The 18,369-nt window shown below is 44.8% G+C and overlaps 1 protein-coding gene across 10 annotated transcripts in view; it reads right to left on the bottom strand.

Moving 5' to 3' along the window:
• MTMR3 (myotubularin related protein 3) overlaps positions 1–18,369 on the bottom strand; it is a 74,238-nt gene that overhangs the window by 43,146 nt on the left and 12,723 nt on the right. Inside the window, exon 1 of one of the 10 annotated variants that reach the window (XM_015643931.3) lies at positions 8,065–8,189. The exons of the other annotated variants lie outside the window; for them this stretch is intronic. The gene's annotated coding sequence lies outside the window, so the exon portion shown is untranslated. Of the gene's footprint in view, positions 1–8,064; positions 8,190–18,369 lie in introns of those variants that run through there. 10 annotated transcript variants of the gene reach the window in all.

Below are 18,369 nucleotides of genomic sequence, written 5' to 3'. Positions count from 1 at the left end.
TGATCTTCAAAGTGGGTTTAATTTTACACTGCTGTTGGCATTCCTGGCCCCAAGAAAGTCAATGAAGACCCCCAAAAGTGGTTGCTGCCCATGTCCCTTGGTCCAATAGTGCAAAAATCCCAGGGATCAGCAATGCTCATGAGGCCACTCCTGGCAAGCCCTTTCCTTTGAATTTTCAAGTGCTATACAAACACTTTTTGCATCAAAAACAAGGCACTGTGCCAGAAATACACATTTATAAAAAATTACATGGAGAAAACATCTGATCTGCTTCATTCCCACAGTCACTCCAACAGGACCAACAGATGTCTCCTGTGGCATCAGAAGGACAAAGTTCGACACTAAAATACCCAAACCCTAAAATTAAAAGTTCCAGCCTAACCTCAATTGTTCCTGAAGCTCACAAGCAGCCAAACTGATGGGACACCACTCCCTTGTATCTAGAGGTTTGGTCTTCACAGAAACTTGGAAACTCTCCCAGTAGCACACTCCATCTGGATGTGCCTGGAAAGTCCAATTGCTCTACCATATAATCCTGCTGCTGGAAATAGTTTGCCTGTACTTTGATGTGCCACAACTACTGATAATTTTCACATTCTGGTAAATGAAATAAAATATTTTTGTATTTTGTGTTCATTGTATCCTTTAGTTTATGGCTTATGACAGGGAAAATACGTAATACACAGGAAAAGGAGATATAATTTTAGGATTGATGGAGTAGAAAGAAATAGTTGAAGAAGTTGTGCATCAAAACTTGTGCACTTCAAAGAGTTGTGCCCAAGGCCCAGCTGTGTGAGGGAGGGGATTGTCCAGCTCTGCTCTGGGGTGGCCTCTCCTCGAGTGCTGGGGACAGTTTCAGCCACCAGAATGTCAGGGCAAGGTTCTTCCCCCAGAGGTGCTGGCACTGCCCAGGCTCCCCAGGGAATGGGCACGGCCCCGAGGCTGCCAGAGCTCCAGGAGCATTTGGACAGCGCTGCCAGGGATGCCCAGGGTGGGTCTGGGCAGGGCCTGGATCAATGATCCCTGAGGGTCCCTTCCCATGCAGGGTTTTCATGGTTCCAAGATTCTAATACAAACTGAGATGCACCATAAGCAATTCTACCATCTGACATGATGGACACTTTCGGGAATCTCATGGAATCTCAGTATTTACACAAACAGGGAGCTGAGGATGTGCTCGAACAGAAAGCCCCTGTGTCAATGCCAGCTGTCCAAAACCTCAGCTAAACTTCAATTTACCATTTCATAAAACAGTTTCTAAAAGCAACATTTCATTACCTGCAACAGAGGTCAACTTTGTTTTTATTTTTTAAAAAAATCCCTCTCGGTCAACAAGCCAAACACCAATCCCAGTAACTTTATGGGTTGATAATCAACCCCAGCAGGCAGATGGGAAAGGGCACAGTTTGACTGTGAGGTACCAGCTTGAACGCGCAACAAGTTCAACTTCACAGCTGCTTGTTGATACAAAGTCACCTTTGAGAGGAATATGGAGCAAGTTTATTAAACACACACAAAACAGCTCAGAAGGCAGACTATACAACCCCAGAATGACTCCTCAGGGGCTGTTCAGGACACGCATTTGCTTTTCGAAAAGCAAGATACACATTTCGGGTGCAGAAGCTGGACTGATTTTGTGTGGTTTCAGTCCAAATGAGAAAAAAAAAATCCCCCCCCAAAAAAACCCTTCACAAAATCTGCAACAAGCTTTTTATTGATTTTAATGAGGCTTGGAAGAAGCCACCAAAGCTCAAGAGTTTTGTCAAGAAGTTTAAAAACAGGAGAAAAATGTTCCAATATAAGCATTAATAATTCCGCTTTGTTGCTGCCAGAGCTCAGCAAACCCCCCCTGACACGCTCATCAGCATTCCTGCTGCAAGGCTGCTGGGCTCTGATAAGAGCCTGCAATGTTATCACTTCCTAAGTCAACAACTTCTGCCAATACAAGTAAGAAAAGCTGCCTGTAAGAAGAAACGTTGCTATGAGTTCTGCTGGCCCTCTCCAAAACACCAATTCCTGATGGGAGCAGTCCTGGGTCAGGAGTAGCTGTTTAATTAACACATCCCAGCACATCCCAGGAGCTGCCCCTGAGGACAGGGATGTAGCCACCCCCTCCAGGTGCTCCCAACATTTCCTCTGCAGCACCTCAGCTGTGTGAGCCACAGAAGGGATTCAGCACCATCAGGAAAGAGAGAGAGGAGATGGAAAAGGGACAGGATCCTTTCACTAAATCCTGAGTCAAGTGAGTCTTAAGGATGGACTGGGATGCAGCACGTTTACTGCAATGTCACACTCTCAGAGCTGGTTTGGATTAACACGGAATGGTTTGGGTGGGAAGAGACATTAAAGCCCATCCAGTGTCCATCCTGCCATGAGCAGGGACACCTCCCACTGTCCCAGGCTGCTCCAAGCACTGGCAAACTTGGCTTGGGCACTTCCAGGGATCCAGGGGCAGCCCCAGCTGCTCTGGGCACCCTGTGCCAGGGCCTGCCCACCCTGCCAGGGAACAATCCCTGCCCAATATCCCATCCATCCCTGCCCTCTGACAGTGGGAGCCATTCCCTGTGTCCTGTCCCTCCATCCCTTGTCCCCAGTCCCTCTCCAGCTCTCCTGGAGCCCCTTTAGGCCCTGGAAGGGGCTCTGAGGTGTCCCTGGAGCCTTCTCCTCTCCAGGTGAGCACCCCCAGCTCTCCCAGCCTGGCTCCAGCCCTTGGAGCAGCTCCGTGGCCTCCTCTGAACTGGCTCCAGCAGCTCCAGATCCCTCCTGTGCTGGGGCAGCTCTGTAGGTGGGGTCTCACCTGGGCAGGGCACAGTCCCCTCCCCTGATTCCAGCACAGGTGCCCAAGGACATCCTGTCACTGCCCAATTCAAATATGTCAGAAGTGACTCTGCTCCAGGAATGAAGGGGATGGGAACAACAACACTTCACTCTTCCTTTGAATCATCCTCTAAGATCCTGCTCTGGTGCCTCTTTTGGGAACCTTGGCGCTGGGGGAAGACTCAGAACAAAGGTCTCACCTCCAGTTTTTTTCTTGGAAGATGTTATGGAGAAGTAGAGTAGTTGCAGTGTATATCATTCATACAGTGAAACACAAGGAGGGGGAAATTCCAAATAAAGGTTTCCAAATTGTAAAACTTTCATCCCTGGCCATAGCCCAACCCCTGGAATTCTAAGGGCTACTCAATCCAACATCAAAGTCAGCCCTACTCTGAGCAGTGATAGACTACAGGAACTCCAAAATCTAAATTATTTGAGCCTGTGACAGTGCTTCTCTTGACATTTATTTTAATAAAACATTGGCAAATAGCTAGGGAAAGCACTCTGGAGAAGTTTCAATCAACATGTTTGTTTAATTAGGTGATTGGAAAGTTGTCTCTACAGTTTCTTTGCTGAAAGGCTCTATCAGCCAAAGCAGGAGAGCCATGCCATGATTTGATAAGCATGGAAACGGCACAAGGGAAAAATAACTGGGGAGAAAAACAAAACCAGATTTTCTCTAGCTGCCAGTTATCCTCATAAAGATGTAAACAAACACAACCAAATAAAGGTTTTTTCCTGCTAATTGACTATTTTGAAGACTTATTTTCCCCTCCCTTTGCCAAAATACGACATTTCCACGCTGGTTGTGCCACACCATGTCCCAACCTAACATTATGCAAGTGTGGTTTTGATGAGAAATTCTGCATTCCTGTTTACATTTTGAACTTCCCAATATCACTGTTCTCATATACCCAAGCTCTGCCATGAGGGGAACCTTCTCTTGCATGGGATTACCACATTTCCCCCCCCCCCATTTATTTCATCACCTCTGGGACTGGCTGCTCCCTGCTCACTTTAGCTCACAGGTTGTTCTTCTCCTCCTCTCTCCTTTTCCTTTTCTTCCTGGTGGATTTGAGCTTCCTTTCCCTGCTATTTTTACACAATTGTTAGCGTGCTCAGGAGCAGGAACACAGTGCTGCTATCAGCTGCCCACCAGCTGGGGGATGTGGTCAGCTCGTGGCTGAGCTGGAAACCAGAGAGGGATGGGAGCACTGGGAACCATCCAGGACAAGGCTGATCCTTAGTAGAAAGTTCTAAAATGTGCACATAGAGAAGAAGGAATGCAGATCCAAAGGGAGGCATTTTCTGGTTTTTAGTGCCACATGTCACAGATCCTTTAAGGTTGAAAAAGACCTTTAAGGCCACTGATCTGGCACCACTGTGTTCATCACTGAGCCGTGTCCCCAGTGCCACATTCACAGAGCTGTTCAATCCCTCCAGGGATGGGGATCCACCCCTGCCCTAGGCAGCTGTGCCAGGGTTGGACAACCCTTCCCATGAGGAAATCTTCCCAAAATCCAACCTGACTCTCCCCTGGCACAGCCTGGGGCCGTTCCCTCTCCTCCTGTCCCTGTTCCCTGGCAGCAGAGCCCGACCCTCCCCAGCTGTCCCCTCCTGGCAGGGAGTTGTGCAGAGCCAGAAGGGCCCCCTGAGCCTCCTTTTCTCCAGGCTGAACAACCCCAGTTCTCTCCATCTTTCATCCACTTCCCTGGATGAAATGACATCATCACAGCTGGAGATGAAGGTGTGCACACAGCAACACTCAAATACCTGACAGGGAGAGCAGAACAGCCACATGGAACATCCCACGTTCCCACAGCACGGATGGAACTGTCCTGCATCAGAGCATTTTCAAAAGATCTCATTTCACTTTCTGTTCTCTCTGCTTTTATGAGTGAAGAATAAAATTAATTGTAAGAGTCCAAAGCATCAAAAAAGTTTTGTCAACATCTGTCACTGCACTGACTCATCCACTAATGGCAGGTCGGCATTTGGGCTTCCTTCATCTTCCCACTCAGAAGTGGCATTAATCTGCTTTTAAAGCAGTTTGATTAAGCTGATTATCTTTGCATATTTGTTAAAGATCACTTCTTGCACTCTTCAGAAATTAAATGCAAAAGCAACAGTTCAAAGTGAAAGCAAAAAAAAAAAAATCATGAAAGGAAAGCAGAGCCTGGAATGGCACAGGAAGGCAGCAGGAGCACTTCTGGGGGTCTGACAGCAACGAATAGTGCACAATAATTTGATTTTGCATTAAGAAAGGTCTGGTTTTTCCATACTTTATGTCAAGAATAAAAATCAATATTTAGCTGGGATAACATTATTCCCCCCCCGAAAAAGAGGCTTTTTTGGAAAGTGTTCCCAAACAAAAGACTGTACATCAGTATTTTCCTTCACTGATCTCAAAGCAATGCAGGTCAAAAGACGACAGCAAGCTTGAAGTCAAAATCCACAACAAAATGACACTTCTTACAAAATTTCAGGCTTTCTTTTCTTCAATTTCCTTTTTCATTTGGATAAAACCCTGAGATCCAAAGGCTGCAATTATTCATATATAAGCCAGGATACAAGTGACCCATCAGAGATCTTCTGTACCATGTCTGTAATTTTCCTTTTATTTCAATTACTCCATATTCCTCTGTTTTATGTGCATGACAGAGGAGGAACAGCTACCAAGAACCAACAGCTACACAGATCAGTCTGAACTGTGGAGACACCTGGAAGGAAGGGAACTGAATCTGGATTTTAGTATTTAAGCTGACAGGACACAGACCCAGTGGATTTGTGGAGGTTCTAAGCTGGAAAGGTGACCAGGTGTGCTGGGAAGGGGATTTCATAAATCTAACAGGTAACCAAAGAGCTGTGAAATGCAGGGCAATATCAGACTGGAGTCAGGAAACAAACAGCAAGGTTAGACCAGGCAGCAGATGTTTCCATTTGAAAAGGCATAATGGAGAAAGAAAGGAATAATTTGCTCCTCACAGTTCCCATTTTTCCATTAAGGACCTCACAGCCCATTTGCCATGAGTCACACTCCCTCCGCTCTTTCTGCCTTTCTAGAAGGAAGGCAGCAAACAAGAAGTGGCTGTTAATCAAAGTCTCCAAGGTTTTACTCATCCTCCCAAAACACTTCTTCATCCCCCTTCCCTCCTCCAGTCACATCTTGCTGCAGCTCAGACCCTCCTGTAAGTGCCTTAGCAGTGGGAAGGGGCAGCAGCCGTTCCCAGAGGAGCATCCCACGCTGCCCAGGACAGCTCCTCACCTGCTGGGGTTTCCTGACAGCAACACTACAGACAAGAAATAAAAGAAGAGAAAGAAAGGTTTGAAAATAGGAAGAATCAAGAAGTAAATGTGATTTGAAGGTTCCTCTGGAGTTTCAAGATACACTCCTGTGAGACTTTTCTCTCACCCTGAACTTCCTCAGGACAGCACAGCCACAGCTCTCAGCTCCTCAGTTGATCTCATTTTCACACTTTTTCTGGCACAAAACTTTGAAAATCTCTTTAATGAAACACCACTGGATGCTTTTGTCATAAGACTTTTTTGAAATAGCCTGTTATTAATAATCTACTAATGCTCTGAGAAATAAATGCCTCAGTTATTACAAGGTGTTCATAATGGAGACCTTGGTCCCCACAGAGGCCTGGCAATCATGGAATGCTTTGGGTGGGAAGGGATCTTAAAGCTTATCCCATTCTTCCCCTGCCATGGCAGGGACACCTCCCACTGTCCCAGGGTGCTGCAAGCCCCAGTGTCCAGCCTGGCCTTGGGCACTGCCAGGGATCCAGGGGCAGCCCCAGCTGCTCTGGGCACCCTGTGCCAGGGCCTGCCCACCCTGCCAGGGAACAATCCCTTCCCAATATCCCATCCATCCCTGCCCTCTGGCAGTGGGAGCCATTCCCTGTGTCCTGACACTCCATACTCTGACAAAAGCCCCTCTTCAGCACTGCCACACAGCCTGGGACAGGCAGGACACAAGTCTGTTTGCTGTTACCAAAACCTAGAACGAGACATCCCTTTCTCTGCTTACACACCTTGCACAATGTAATTATGGGTAAAGCTTTAATCCATTAATTCTTCAACTGCATTGAAAAGACCTGTCCTGTCAAGGAGGCCACAGAAGTTCCACACATCCACCCTCACTGCCTTCATCGAGGAACGGAAGCCATTGGGAGGCTCCGTGCTCCAGGACTCGCACTGGATCACCTTACACGACTGGGAAAGTTAATATTTCAAACTAACCCAGCACTCGGTAAAATTGTGGCACACTCCAAAAATGCCTTTTTTGATGTGGTATTAAGGTAGTTTTGCTTTAAAACAGACTGTGCTGCTATTCCCTGAAGCATGGTGAGCCAGCATAAAGGGAACTGCTCCCATACTCCTCCCAAACAAAACACCCTCCTTCCTTAATTCACACAACTTTGGTATTTCAGACCCAGCATAGCATATTCTAACTCCTCAATAAAAGACAAAACTAACCCAGAGAGCAGATCATGGAACCATGAACCAGTGCCATAGATGATGTTTGCTTTCAGAGCAGCACAGCCTGAAAAACTACAAGACATTTAGATTTATAGAATTGAAGGCAGCTTAAGAATCACTTCAGCTCCTGCAGAAATAACATTTCTTTACAAAACTAATCAATTAGCTTGCTCATCTCTTAGCCTGCTCACTTCTTTGTGAAATATTCAAGTAGTTTCAGTTTGAATGGCAGAGTTTACAGTTCAGACACCAAGAACCCTCCCAAAGCCCTGATCCACTTTAGAGCTGTCAAGCACACGTCTGCATTCTGTACTAAATGGAACTGAAGGGGCTTTTAGGAGTAATTCATGTATTTCTGCCAAAATCTGTGAACCTGAGGATGAAGAGCCCTTCCCTTCAAAGGCTCTTCAATTACCATGGCAGGGGACAAGTATGTTTGATCACAGCATTATTTACAGTATAAAACAGTAATTAACTCAATCCAAGAAAAGCCTTGAGTTCAGGTATTCCCTTATTAATCCATGCAAAACAATCCTGAATGGAATAAAATAACCATATTAAAAGAGCTGACCTAAATTGAGAGACAGCTTTAGCTACAAGAGACCCCTCTTGATGAAGTGACCCCCTAAATTGCACATTTTAGGAACTAATCAAGGATCAGAACAGCTTTTCTAGGCTCACAAAAAGCTGTTTGCTAGAAAGCAGTCCACACACTTGTTTGGGCATCACCAACGAGGCTGCCAAGACACCAAGAGCACTCACCGTTCACCAGAGGCTCCTCTGTGTGTGCAAATACTCAAAAGTTAAATTTGGAGGAGATAAAGCCAAGTGTGCTTGTCCATGATAAAGGGATCAGCAAGAGCTGGGTCAGGAAACCCCAGCAGCTCAAGGGATAGCACAGAGCTTTCTGCTGGGTCCTATCTACCCAGCAAGTTCCAGGCACACCCAGGATTTACCAGAACAGGGTCCTGCCCTCCCTGCACTTGAGCAGCAACTCCTTCCAGGGAGAACAACCAGGCATTTCCACCAGCCCACTGCCAATTCCACCCTCTGCAAACTTCCAGCAGTTTCCAGACAAGTTACCTACAGAGGGAGAAGATTCCCAGTGGCATTGCCCTGAGCCAGGCACAGCAGGGAAGAGCTCTGGCTCCCTACAGGAACTAAGACATACTCAGGACCCAAACACTTCTCCTGTTAATTCCTGCATTTAAATCACAAGGGACAAACTGGTTTGGATAATGTACCAGCACCCTGCCTCCAGCAAACCTGCTGCTTCCTGGCCCTTCCCTGCTCAGCTGATTCACAGAACCATGGAATGGTTTGGTTTGGAAGTGCCCTTAAAGCTCATCTGGTTCTACCCCCTGCCATGGGCAGGGTCACCTTCCACTATCCCAGGGTGGTTCCAAGCCTCATCCAACCTGGCCTTAGAACTCCTCAGCTCACTAAAGCTAAAAGAAAAAATAGAAAAAGCAAGTACTTTCCCTCCTGTAGTTAAATCATCTCAGTATCTTCCAAGTATTAAGACAGTTGTTTATTCCTATCTTTTTCCACTCGTGGAAAGTCACAGTTAATTTCAGAAGCAGGAAATGTAACAGCAAAATACTACTTTCCATTCGCAAGCTGCACTTAAATAAGAGCTGGAGAGGGACCTCAACTCAAACAAACAGCAGGCAAAGAAAAAGAAACTTAAAGAGGGTCCTGCCCATGCAGTCACATGGGAAAGGGACGTGGAGCTGTCTGAATACCCAGCTTTAGTGAGGAGCAGTGAAAGTGCATCTCACCAAGAGCCTCAGCAGAGCAGCCACCAGGGATTGAAGCAGCACAGCCCTTTGATGTGGGAGGCAGGAGGCCCATGGAGGAGTCTTGCAGCTCTTGTCATCGCCTCAAGAAATGTTTTAATGGGCTTCAGTTCCCATAGCTGGTTTGGAAGATCAATTACACACATTAGCAGTATCTGGTGTGAAGTACAGAGGTCTTTAATAGAGCAGTTAATTTTGTCACACTGCACTATGCATTCCTCTAGAGACACAACAGTGCTGCTTCAGAACCCATTGACTCTAAGGCATATTTTTCTACTTTTATGTATCTTTAAGCCCAATAGTCCTCCATCAATTAAATCAAGGTAGATGCTCTGCAATGTTCAAATCTTGAATGTGTCAAAAGTAAGAATGACTACAATTTCTAAAGTCATGTCTCCAGACTGCCCAGGAAGGCTGAGTTCAGTCAGGATAAGTCCCCAAAATACTTTCTCCACAACAACTTCCATAATATTGAAGGTACACAGGCTTGTTCCCTTGCACTGAAGTTGCCAGGAAGGAATTTACTTGGATTAACAGAATATGCTTATTCTAAAAAACTAAACAGCACAAAGCCAAAGTTAAATATATTTAGGCATTTCAGAGACACCAAAGAAGGGTTTGTGGTTGCTTGAGGCACAGATGTGTATCAAAACACAGTTTCAGCTAGAACTGAAATTGAGTTCTGCAACAGACTGCAGCTCTGCTAGTGAAGTTTGACAGCGCTCTTGTTAACAGCCACAGTCCTGTCCTTCTCTTATTTCAAGTAAAAATCCATTGAAGTCCAAGCTTCCATAGAAGAATACCAGTGGATACTTACTTAGCTGATGTGGAAAAGGGAATTAATTCCATAGGGTACCTGTACCTCCTTTGGTCAATCCTGCTGTCCAAGCAGTGATTCCAACAGGAATGAGTTTCTCTGGGGAACAGGAAGATTTCCCTTCCTACCTGCTCACTTAAATCAGAACACACCAAGTTCTCTACACCAGATCAGTTTTTACCTAAGAGATATTCCTCCAGTATCCTATTTTATACTAAATGACCTTTTCAAAAGCACAACAAATTAGTATATACAGACACTTATTTAAAACCTCTCTCACTTATTTTCCCTAAAGAAACTCATTTATTTTGGTAGATACAACAAATCCTGAGAAGGAGGAATAATAGTACAAAAAATGTAAGCAGTCATTTAAGTGTTTTATCCTTTAGAGAACATTCACTTCTTCCCTGTGTGACTCAAAACAAACCTAATTTTCTAAGAATGACTTGGTTGCAATTAAAAGATAAATCATCATTTTAAAGAAACAGAGGTTTGGACTCTTCAGCACATTACCCAAGCACAACACATCCACATCTTCCCCACAGGCACTGCAGAAGTCAGAGCACTATACAGCTCACTCTGTTATTGATGCATCAGGGAAAGGAGTTTTCATTTAATTCCACATTTTAAAAAATATGTATGTCAGGAGACTGCAGTTATCCACTTCAATTTTTGCATTTAAATCATTATCAACCAACAAGACTTAGCCTTCCTTTAAAGAATATAAAGATTTATAACCATCCTTACAGTAAATTTACCATGTCCCCTTTAAACTGAACATTAGAAAAACATACAAGAGCATGTGTGTATTAATCCATGAGCTTTCCTAAAGATGTGAAAATAACACAAGTCACATTTGTAACACTGCAGTTCTTACCTGTGACTCGCAGATCTCAAGCTTCAATTAAATACACAGAAGTGGCACTCCACAGTAAAAATTAAGATCAACTAAATCAATCTATTTTTGGTCTCTATCATTCCATTTGAAGCACCCTCTGATAACCACCTGAGTAGCAAAACCAAGACTCTACTTACTGAACATGAACTCTGAGAAGTCTGCATTAAACCCATGAGGGTAAAACATTCAAGGTGCATTTGCTTGGAGTGAAAAAGTAAATCTGGAAAATTTTGGTTTAAAAAGTAGTTATAATATAGATAAGGAGCAATAAACGTTGGGGTTTGGGTCCTGCCTTACTGCCTTTCCTCTGATGAAATTAAATGGCAAAACCCCCTGACCTCAGCTGACACCCTAGGTCGTGCTGCACACACAGGATGGAGCTGCTGAAAATGAACAAACACAATTCTGAGCCTCTGTTTGCTCAGGTACTCAAGGACCTCCTTAAACATCTTATGAGGTGCAACCTCTGGTCAAAATCCAAACCAAGAGAGGGCAGGAATTTCTCCCCTTCCCGTAACTCTCCAGGCTGCCTGCAGTAACACTTGCCATCAGATCCAGGGGGACTGAACTTCCCAGAAAGCTTTCCTTCAGAGACTCCAATTCCCCACCAGATTTCTGTCACAGAAACAAGGTTGAATATCCAATTACAAAACAAACAGAAATTACTTCTGCCCCTTTGAGTGCAAGTGGGGACGTACAAAGAACCAAGATCAATAAATATGCAAAAAAAATCCAGAACAATTTGGAATGAATGGAGAAAAGCACACCAGGGAGTGCAAGCCCCCACTGGCACAGTTCCATTACATCAAGTTGCTCTTTGGACTCATCCAGCTGAGGTTTGAGGATCACCAGGCATATCCTTTCTCGACAATCAATTCCAGTATTAAAGCTGGAATCTGAAACCAACTTCAGAGAAATACTCAAAGGCAAAGCAAACCTTCATGCTCTGAGCAAAAACAGAACAAGGGTAAGAACAATGCTCAGAATACTTAAGTGTGCCTTGCTTTTACTGTAAGCCTTTATTTCAGAAGGTTATGCAGCTGATATAATACAAATCTACATGTGAAGACAAATCTAGAAGCAAATGCTCAGAGCTGAGATGAAAAAGCATCTATAATTTAGATAAATAACAGCTCGCTGCAGGAACAACCTCAGCATTCAGGTCTTGTATTTCAGAGCCTGCACAGTTTTGCTCATTTAGATTCAAATGCCAAAAAATAGCCCAACTCCTCTCCTGGATGGAAGATTACATCTTTATGCAGGAAAGCTTAGCTGGAAGCTTAGATGAGTGTCAAGGAAGGACAAGGATCCAAGGTATGGATGTTTATTAGAAGTACCACTTCTTTGTCATTAGCCTGGAGATGTGACATCTCTGCATCAGCTAAAGTCCAGCTGACAGAACTGTTCCACAAGAATTGCCTGATGGGAGAGGCCTCCAAAACAAAAATGCCACTATGAACCAGCATTTACAGCCAACTTCCATGTGCAGCCTGAACAATTTGAAGCTTGAACTAAAGATTTCTCTTTTCCAGTTGCCACTGTACTGGGTGCTGAAAAACAGATCCTGCAAGAACAGGATTCTGGTATTTTACTATTTCACATATTTCAGGAAGTCAGAGCACTGGTGTGGAAGTGCTGCTGTAAGGGAAGGGATCCTTGACAAGCTGGCATGGCTCAGTGCTGGATTTTTGGCCTAAGGTGCTACATGGAATTGCACAATCAGTAAACAAGGGAGGCAAAGCTGACAGCCCAAGCCATGCATTAAAGACCCAGCAGGTATTTTCACTGCTCATACACACCATGGAAATCAACTTCTAATTGCAGCCTAAAGCAGCCCTACATAAAAACCATGGAGTGAAGGGTTACACATTAGGAAATGCAAGCACTGTGATCACCTGTGAAGCTTCTGCTCAGCCTCTCTTGGAATATGTAAGGTTCTCAAGTCCCTTCTTCATCCTCTTCTTACCCTAAACCTTCACCAAGCGAGCTGGGGGGGACAACACTCCCTGAATGCAGAACTTTTCATACAGTCCTTTTCCTTAAACCCTGCAGTCAGTGTGGAGTCCTGAAGCAAGTCAATCCTTCCTGCACTGCTCCTTTCATGGCACCTCTTCTGCTATGGATCCACAGCACTCACCAGAGCTCCCACACTGTTCTGTACATTAAAGGACTTTTAAAAGGCTGGAAAACTAAAGATTGTAAGAGTTCAAACCATCAGAAGGATCTCCTGAGCCCAGAACAGGTGTCCAGAGTTCAGGTTTTTGAATACTCACAATTCTTACAGTGTTCCTGCTCTGTGCTTGGAAAATACAACTCCACTACCAAGGGTCTGAGCAGCAGAGTGGAGCACTCAGGCCTGGAGTTGTGTACTCAGCACCCAAACCATAACTCTACACACATCTGGAAAGGTTCCCAGCAACTTCCTAGCCAGGACCACAACCCACAGCCAGGCAGGGACACACCTGCCACTCCAGAATGGCACCAGCCTGACTCACCAGACCACCACCTACAACTTCTTCCCAGATAAAGCCACCTCACCCAGTGCTTCTACAAATACCAGGTAATTTAAAATCTTATTGGGCCACCTGGAAATTCTGGATTTCTTCAGGTGTCCCATCCTACTGCACCCTCTGTTTAGAATTACCTCAGTTATTACCTGTGGGGATGAACTACTGATGTCAGCACACTCACAGCAATACTCAGAAGATCAGACAGATCGTTAAGACACCTGAATATCCAATCATCATTCCTCCCACAAACAGCCTAATCTTTATTTATATTAGTTTACTGGCTCAATTGCAGAGCACAGACAAACCTCTTTGGGAGGGAGGCAAACCCCTGGCAAGCCTTCAGAACAGATCAGCACTCCCAGCTGGCATGGGAGCTTCATCAACAACCACGGCCACTGGTACCAGGAAGCCCAGTTCATCTGGCTCTGGGCACCAGTTATTTCTGCAGCAACTTTAGAGCAGGCTGTTTTCTTGAAACCATTGACAAAAAAAGCCACTAAATTAGCTCACAAGACATTTTGTGTAACACACCACAGGCCACCTGCCTCAGTGAGGCCCCAGTGGCACATCTTTAACTCTTACTTAACTTATCAAAAGGATGTCAGAAGTCTTATGCAAGTTCACCTCTAACGTACTCGTTATCCTCTTAGGAGCCACTGTGAAATGAAATGTGAGTTAATGAATAACACAGTAGGAATTATTTCATTATCCCCACGGTGAGAGAGAGCCATCTAATTCTTGGATATGATGTCAGACTTGAGAAACAGCCAGTGGTACTTACTCAGGCTTCCACTGCTCACTCAACTGCTACAGCAGTGCTGTTCCCAGAGCAAGGCTGCAGGCTGCTCTGACAGCTCAGGAGCAAAGCTGCTCCAGGAGAAATCAGCAATTCAAGCAGCAGGAGTGAGGAACTGGAGCCTGTCACTCTGCTCCCACAGAAGGGAGAGGTTTCTAGCAGCTCACATTAAATGTACAGGCCTTGCACAGGTATGGGAATCAAGGCAGTAAGAGCGTGTCAGCTCTTCACATCTTACTCTTTTACAGTGTCAACCCCACTGCAAGTCACCAGTTGTCTCTGCTATTAAGTCAACCTGTCCATTAAACTCCATCAGAAGCCCAGGATACCTATTGAAAGGGAAGTCTGAAGCAAGGTACAGATCCTTCACCTTCACCTCCATTGGCAATCCCATCTTTTGGCATTCCAGGCTGCCTCACTTCCACTTTTGGTTCAACTAACGCTTTTCACTATAGCACTTGATGCATTGAGGCTACAAGTAAATGCTCACCCCTCTGTGCAAAACACACCTCCTGCTAGTGCAGGTGGTGAGGAGGACAACTCCAAGGAAGACCCAAGATTTTTTTTGTCTGCAATAACAAACCAGCTCTAGAGTGCCTGAAGAGTTTGTATGTTTAAAAGACCAAGTGGCTTCAGAAGGTGTTCAGAGCTGATATTTTATTGATTTCCTCACTGTGAAGTCCATACTCACTGCTATCAGGCCAGCTGTGCCTGGCAGTGCCCTTCCAACAGTTTGGCTCTCAGGATACATTTTTCTTCCTGTCCATAACACCTCCATACTCCCATCACATTAGGAGGAGCAGTCAGGAGTAAGAAAGCAGCAGACTTTTGAGCAGCTCACACTAATCCATTACAGAGCCTTCAAGTATTATTTACCAGGTGTTCCCCTCTAACAACCTGCCCAATGAGGGCAACTACTGAACTACTACAAAAGCAAGCTAAAAACTTAGGCAAGAAGAAAAACTGGAAAGCCTGGGAGACTAAAGCTAGAAGATGGACTTCTCATGCAGATGGAAAACCAGAATTATCTCCCTGACATGTCATAGCCAACAAAAGGCCCAACAGAAGCAGATTTCTCTGCATGGACTACAGAAATTCTCATTCAAAGGAAAGATTTCCCCATACCCTGCTGCTTGCACTCAGGCTGGACAGTCCCAGAGCACCAAGTCTGTGTAACATGTCAGAAGCAAAGGACAATCGTGCCACACTCCTTATCAAACGGAAAGAAACACTATCTTCAAGCCTAGCACGTGCTGTCCTGTCATTCTCACATGGAGGATGTATTCATAGTCCAGGCCTGGCACCACAATCACTGTCAGGATTGCAATGCTGCAGTATATTTAGAATGGCTCTGTTCATACTATAGTTCAATTCCATGATACTGTTAACATATCCCAGCCTGCAAACCCACTACTGTTCTACAAGAATTCAATTTCACTTCTTTAATAACTGCTCAAAATATCAATACTTAGGATACAAATCTCATGGCAGTATCTGTAAAACTGATAGAAAATTCAGCAAGAAAATATGATGAGCTGACTTGGAGCAACTTTCTGTCATGTGAGCAGCTTCTGAACTGGTGTGGAGCAGCATCGGCCTGTGAGGAGCATCTGTGTGCAGGATTGCCCGAGCCTTTGAGTCACCCTGAGGTGCTCACCTCAGTCAGTGCCCACTCACCCCTCAGCTGATCAGCAGAGCACACAGTGGTGCCCCAATATCCAACAATCAATGCACAACACCAAGAAGTGAGGTAGGAACCACGTTTCCGAGGTGTGATGCCACCTAAGAGTGCAATGGGATTGAACTGATTCCCTCAGTGCTGAGGCTGGGAGCTCTCATTCTGGCTCGTACACTGATACTGCCAAAGTTGAACCACGTGCTTACATTCCCCACTGAGTCAGAGCTGTCCTTACACAACATGTCCAAGTTCCTCAGGGCTGCTCAGCAGGCTCTTCAGAGGCTGCAGCTGTGCTCCTTCTACAGCTGTGCTGGTGAACCAGGCTCTCCTGCCAAGGAGACAGCCAAGAGAGACTGGTCTCTCCTGGAAGCATCCTCAGTGCCACATCCACAGCAACTGCACACAAAAACTGGCCCTGGGACCTTAAGGCACATTCTTCTCACCAGATTTTGTGTCAGATATTGTCTCTTTTCAGCAGTCCCACATTCTATCCCTCAATGAGCAGCTCTTGCCTATTTTGGCCACACACTTCAGGAGACAGACACGTACTTGATTCAACTGTGTGGCCCTGTGAACAGGGCAGCAATATCCAAGTGTCTTTAACTCCACAGTTTCCAACTTAAAAAACACTTAAGACTCACTAGAAGGGAGTAAACAATGTCATGCAGACTGTCTGGGGAAACATCAGTCATTTAAAAATATAGCTGCACACTGCAGCTTGGAGTTCAAATGTGAACAAGAGCTCAGACATTCCCTCTATTAACAATAAAGCCACTACAGCTCTTCCTCACACCCTAAGCTTTTTCCTAGCATTAAGCAGCTACCTAAGTGAAAATCAGTTATAGTCATTTTATCATGACCACTATTTTCTCAAAGCTTAAAAATTAAATCAACTACTCTGCTACTGGAATTTTCATTACCAGGAAGCTGCAGTAATGCTTAATGCATTATGGTTATTGGTTTGTTCTCCCAATATGATAGCTGCATCAGTTCAATGCTTTGAGTTAATTATTACTGTTTAACTGAGGTAAATGCAAACAGAAACCTAAACAGCATGGAATAAATAGTAGGAAACCAAGCTCAACTATGTAAAGATAAACCAAATACTTCATGATCACCTGCAAGTATTAGGGAAATTTTCACACAGCTCTCATATGTATGAGAAATGAAAAGCCCTGACAACCACAGCTTCAGAAAATGGCTACTACAGGAAAGCTATACAGTGAGGTAAAGACTGAGGCTTTTTTCCTGTATCTTGACATTTGGAATAAGCTCTGAAGAAAAGTTTATTATAATATTAAAAAAAAAAATAACTGGACAATAGATGGAATATTTCCAGAACGTTCTGTCAGATTATCCCAGCAATAAAGCATAAATAAGAACAAATTATTCTCTGGAGAGACCACCACACCTCCAGAGATCCTCTGGAACTTCTTCAGCACTGATGAAAAAAGTATCTCCAGTGGAACTGTGCTCTCATTTGCCTGAGGGGCAGGAGCTCCAGCAGCCAGGGGGTGATGAAGGCAGCAGAGTCAGCCCTGGCACAGACTGATTGTGCTCAAGGGCCACCAGTTGCCATGGAAGTCTCCCCGAGTTCCGCTGCCGAGGCTGACCTTGGAGCCGGTGAAACAAGTGGCTCATGTGAAGCTGCTGCTCTGAGATGCTCAGGAAAGCTGTGAACTGCCCAGAGGAGTGACTGCCACACAACAATGTGCTCACTGCAGAGCAGTGCTCCAACACCACTGAATAGACAATGCAAAGAGCCATTCAAGTGTCAGTCTTCCAGAGCGGCCAGGACAAAGTGCTTTTTGTTTCTGTCTTTGAGATCCTGACAAATCAAAAATAGATTAAGTGTGCTGGCAGAGTGGCCTCACCTCCCAGCCGGATACGCGATCCCGTGGCAGAGGGCTGCCAGTGCTGTGCAGTAACTCACTCCCAGCACACCCAGCCATGCTCTGCCCTCCCTGGGAGAGCTTTGAAGGGAATCACACCTTGGAGCTTGATGGGAAGCTCAGAGGAATCACTCTGCTTACAGCCAAGGTCAAATATAACTCAGAAATAAGAAGTGCAAGTCTTGATTCTATAGGTAAAGAGGAGTCTGTGCATGAGCACAGACAACACTGAAGGCTTTATTACCTCTAGCAGAGGCTCTAAGATAGATACATTTATATTTTCTACAATTTCCATTTAACCTTGCTAATTTCCTCAGCATTATTTTTTGCAGCTCAGGGACAAACAGCGTTACTAAGTAACTCTCCAGGATGAAGTTTCAGTGCATTAGCTCTCACTGCTGAATTAAATAAATACATAAGCATCTTAACATCCACAAATCCAACAGCCCACTACTCCAGAACCCACATGGACTAAGCACATTTTATCTGTGCAAAACACATGAACACTTATCAAGCAACATATCAGATCTTACCACAAACACTAAACAAAACCCAGCAATTCAACTGCTTCAGTTAACAATTAATAAAAGCTCTGAGGAAAAGGAATGCATCTGTTTCCACTTCCTACATAAATCTCAAGTACATCTGAAGCAATACTTCAGATACAAAACAGTTTC

The sequence above is a fragment of the Parus major genome, chromosome 15 (assembly GCF_001522545.3).
Source record: "Parus major isolate Abel chromosome 15, Parus_major1.1, whole genome shotgun sequence".
Classification (NCBI taxonomy): domain Eukaryota; kingdom Metazoa; phylum Chordata; class Aves; order Passeriformes; family Paridae; genus Parus; species Parus major.
This window is presented reverse-complemented; position numbering and strand designations above follow the sequence as displayed.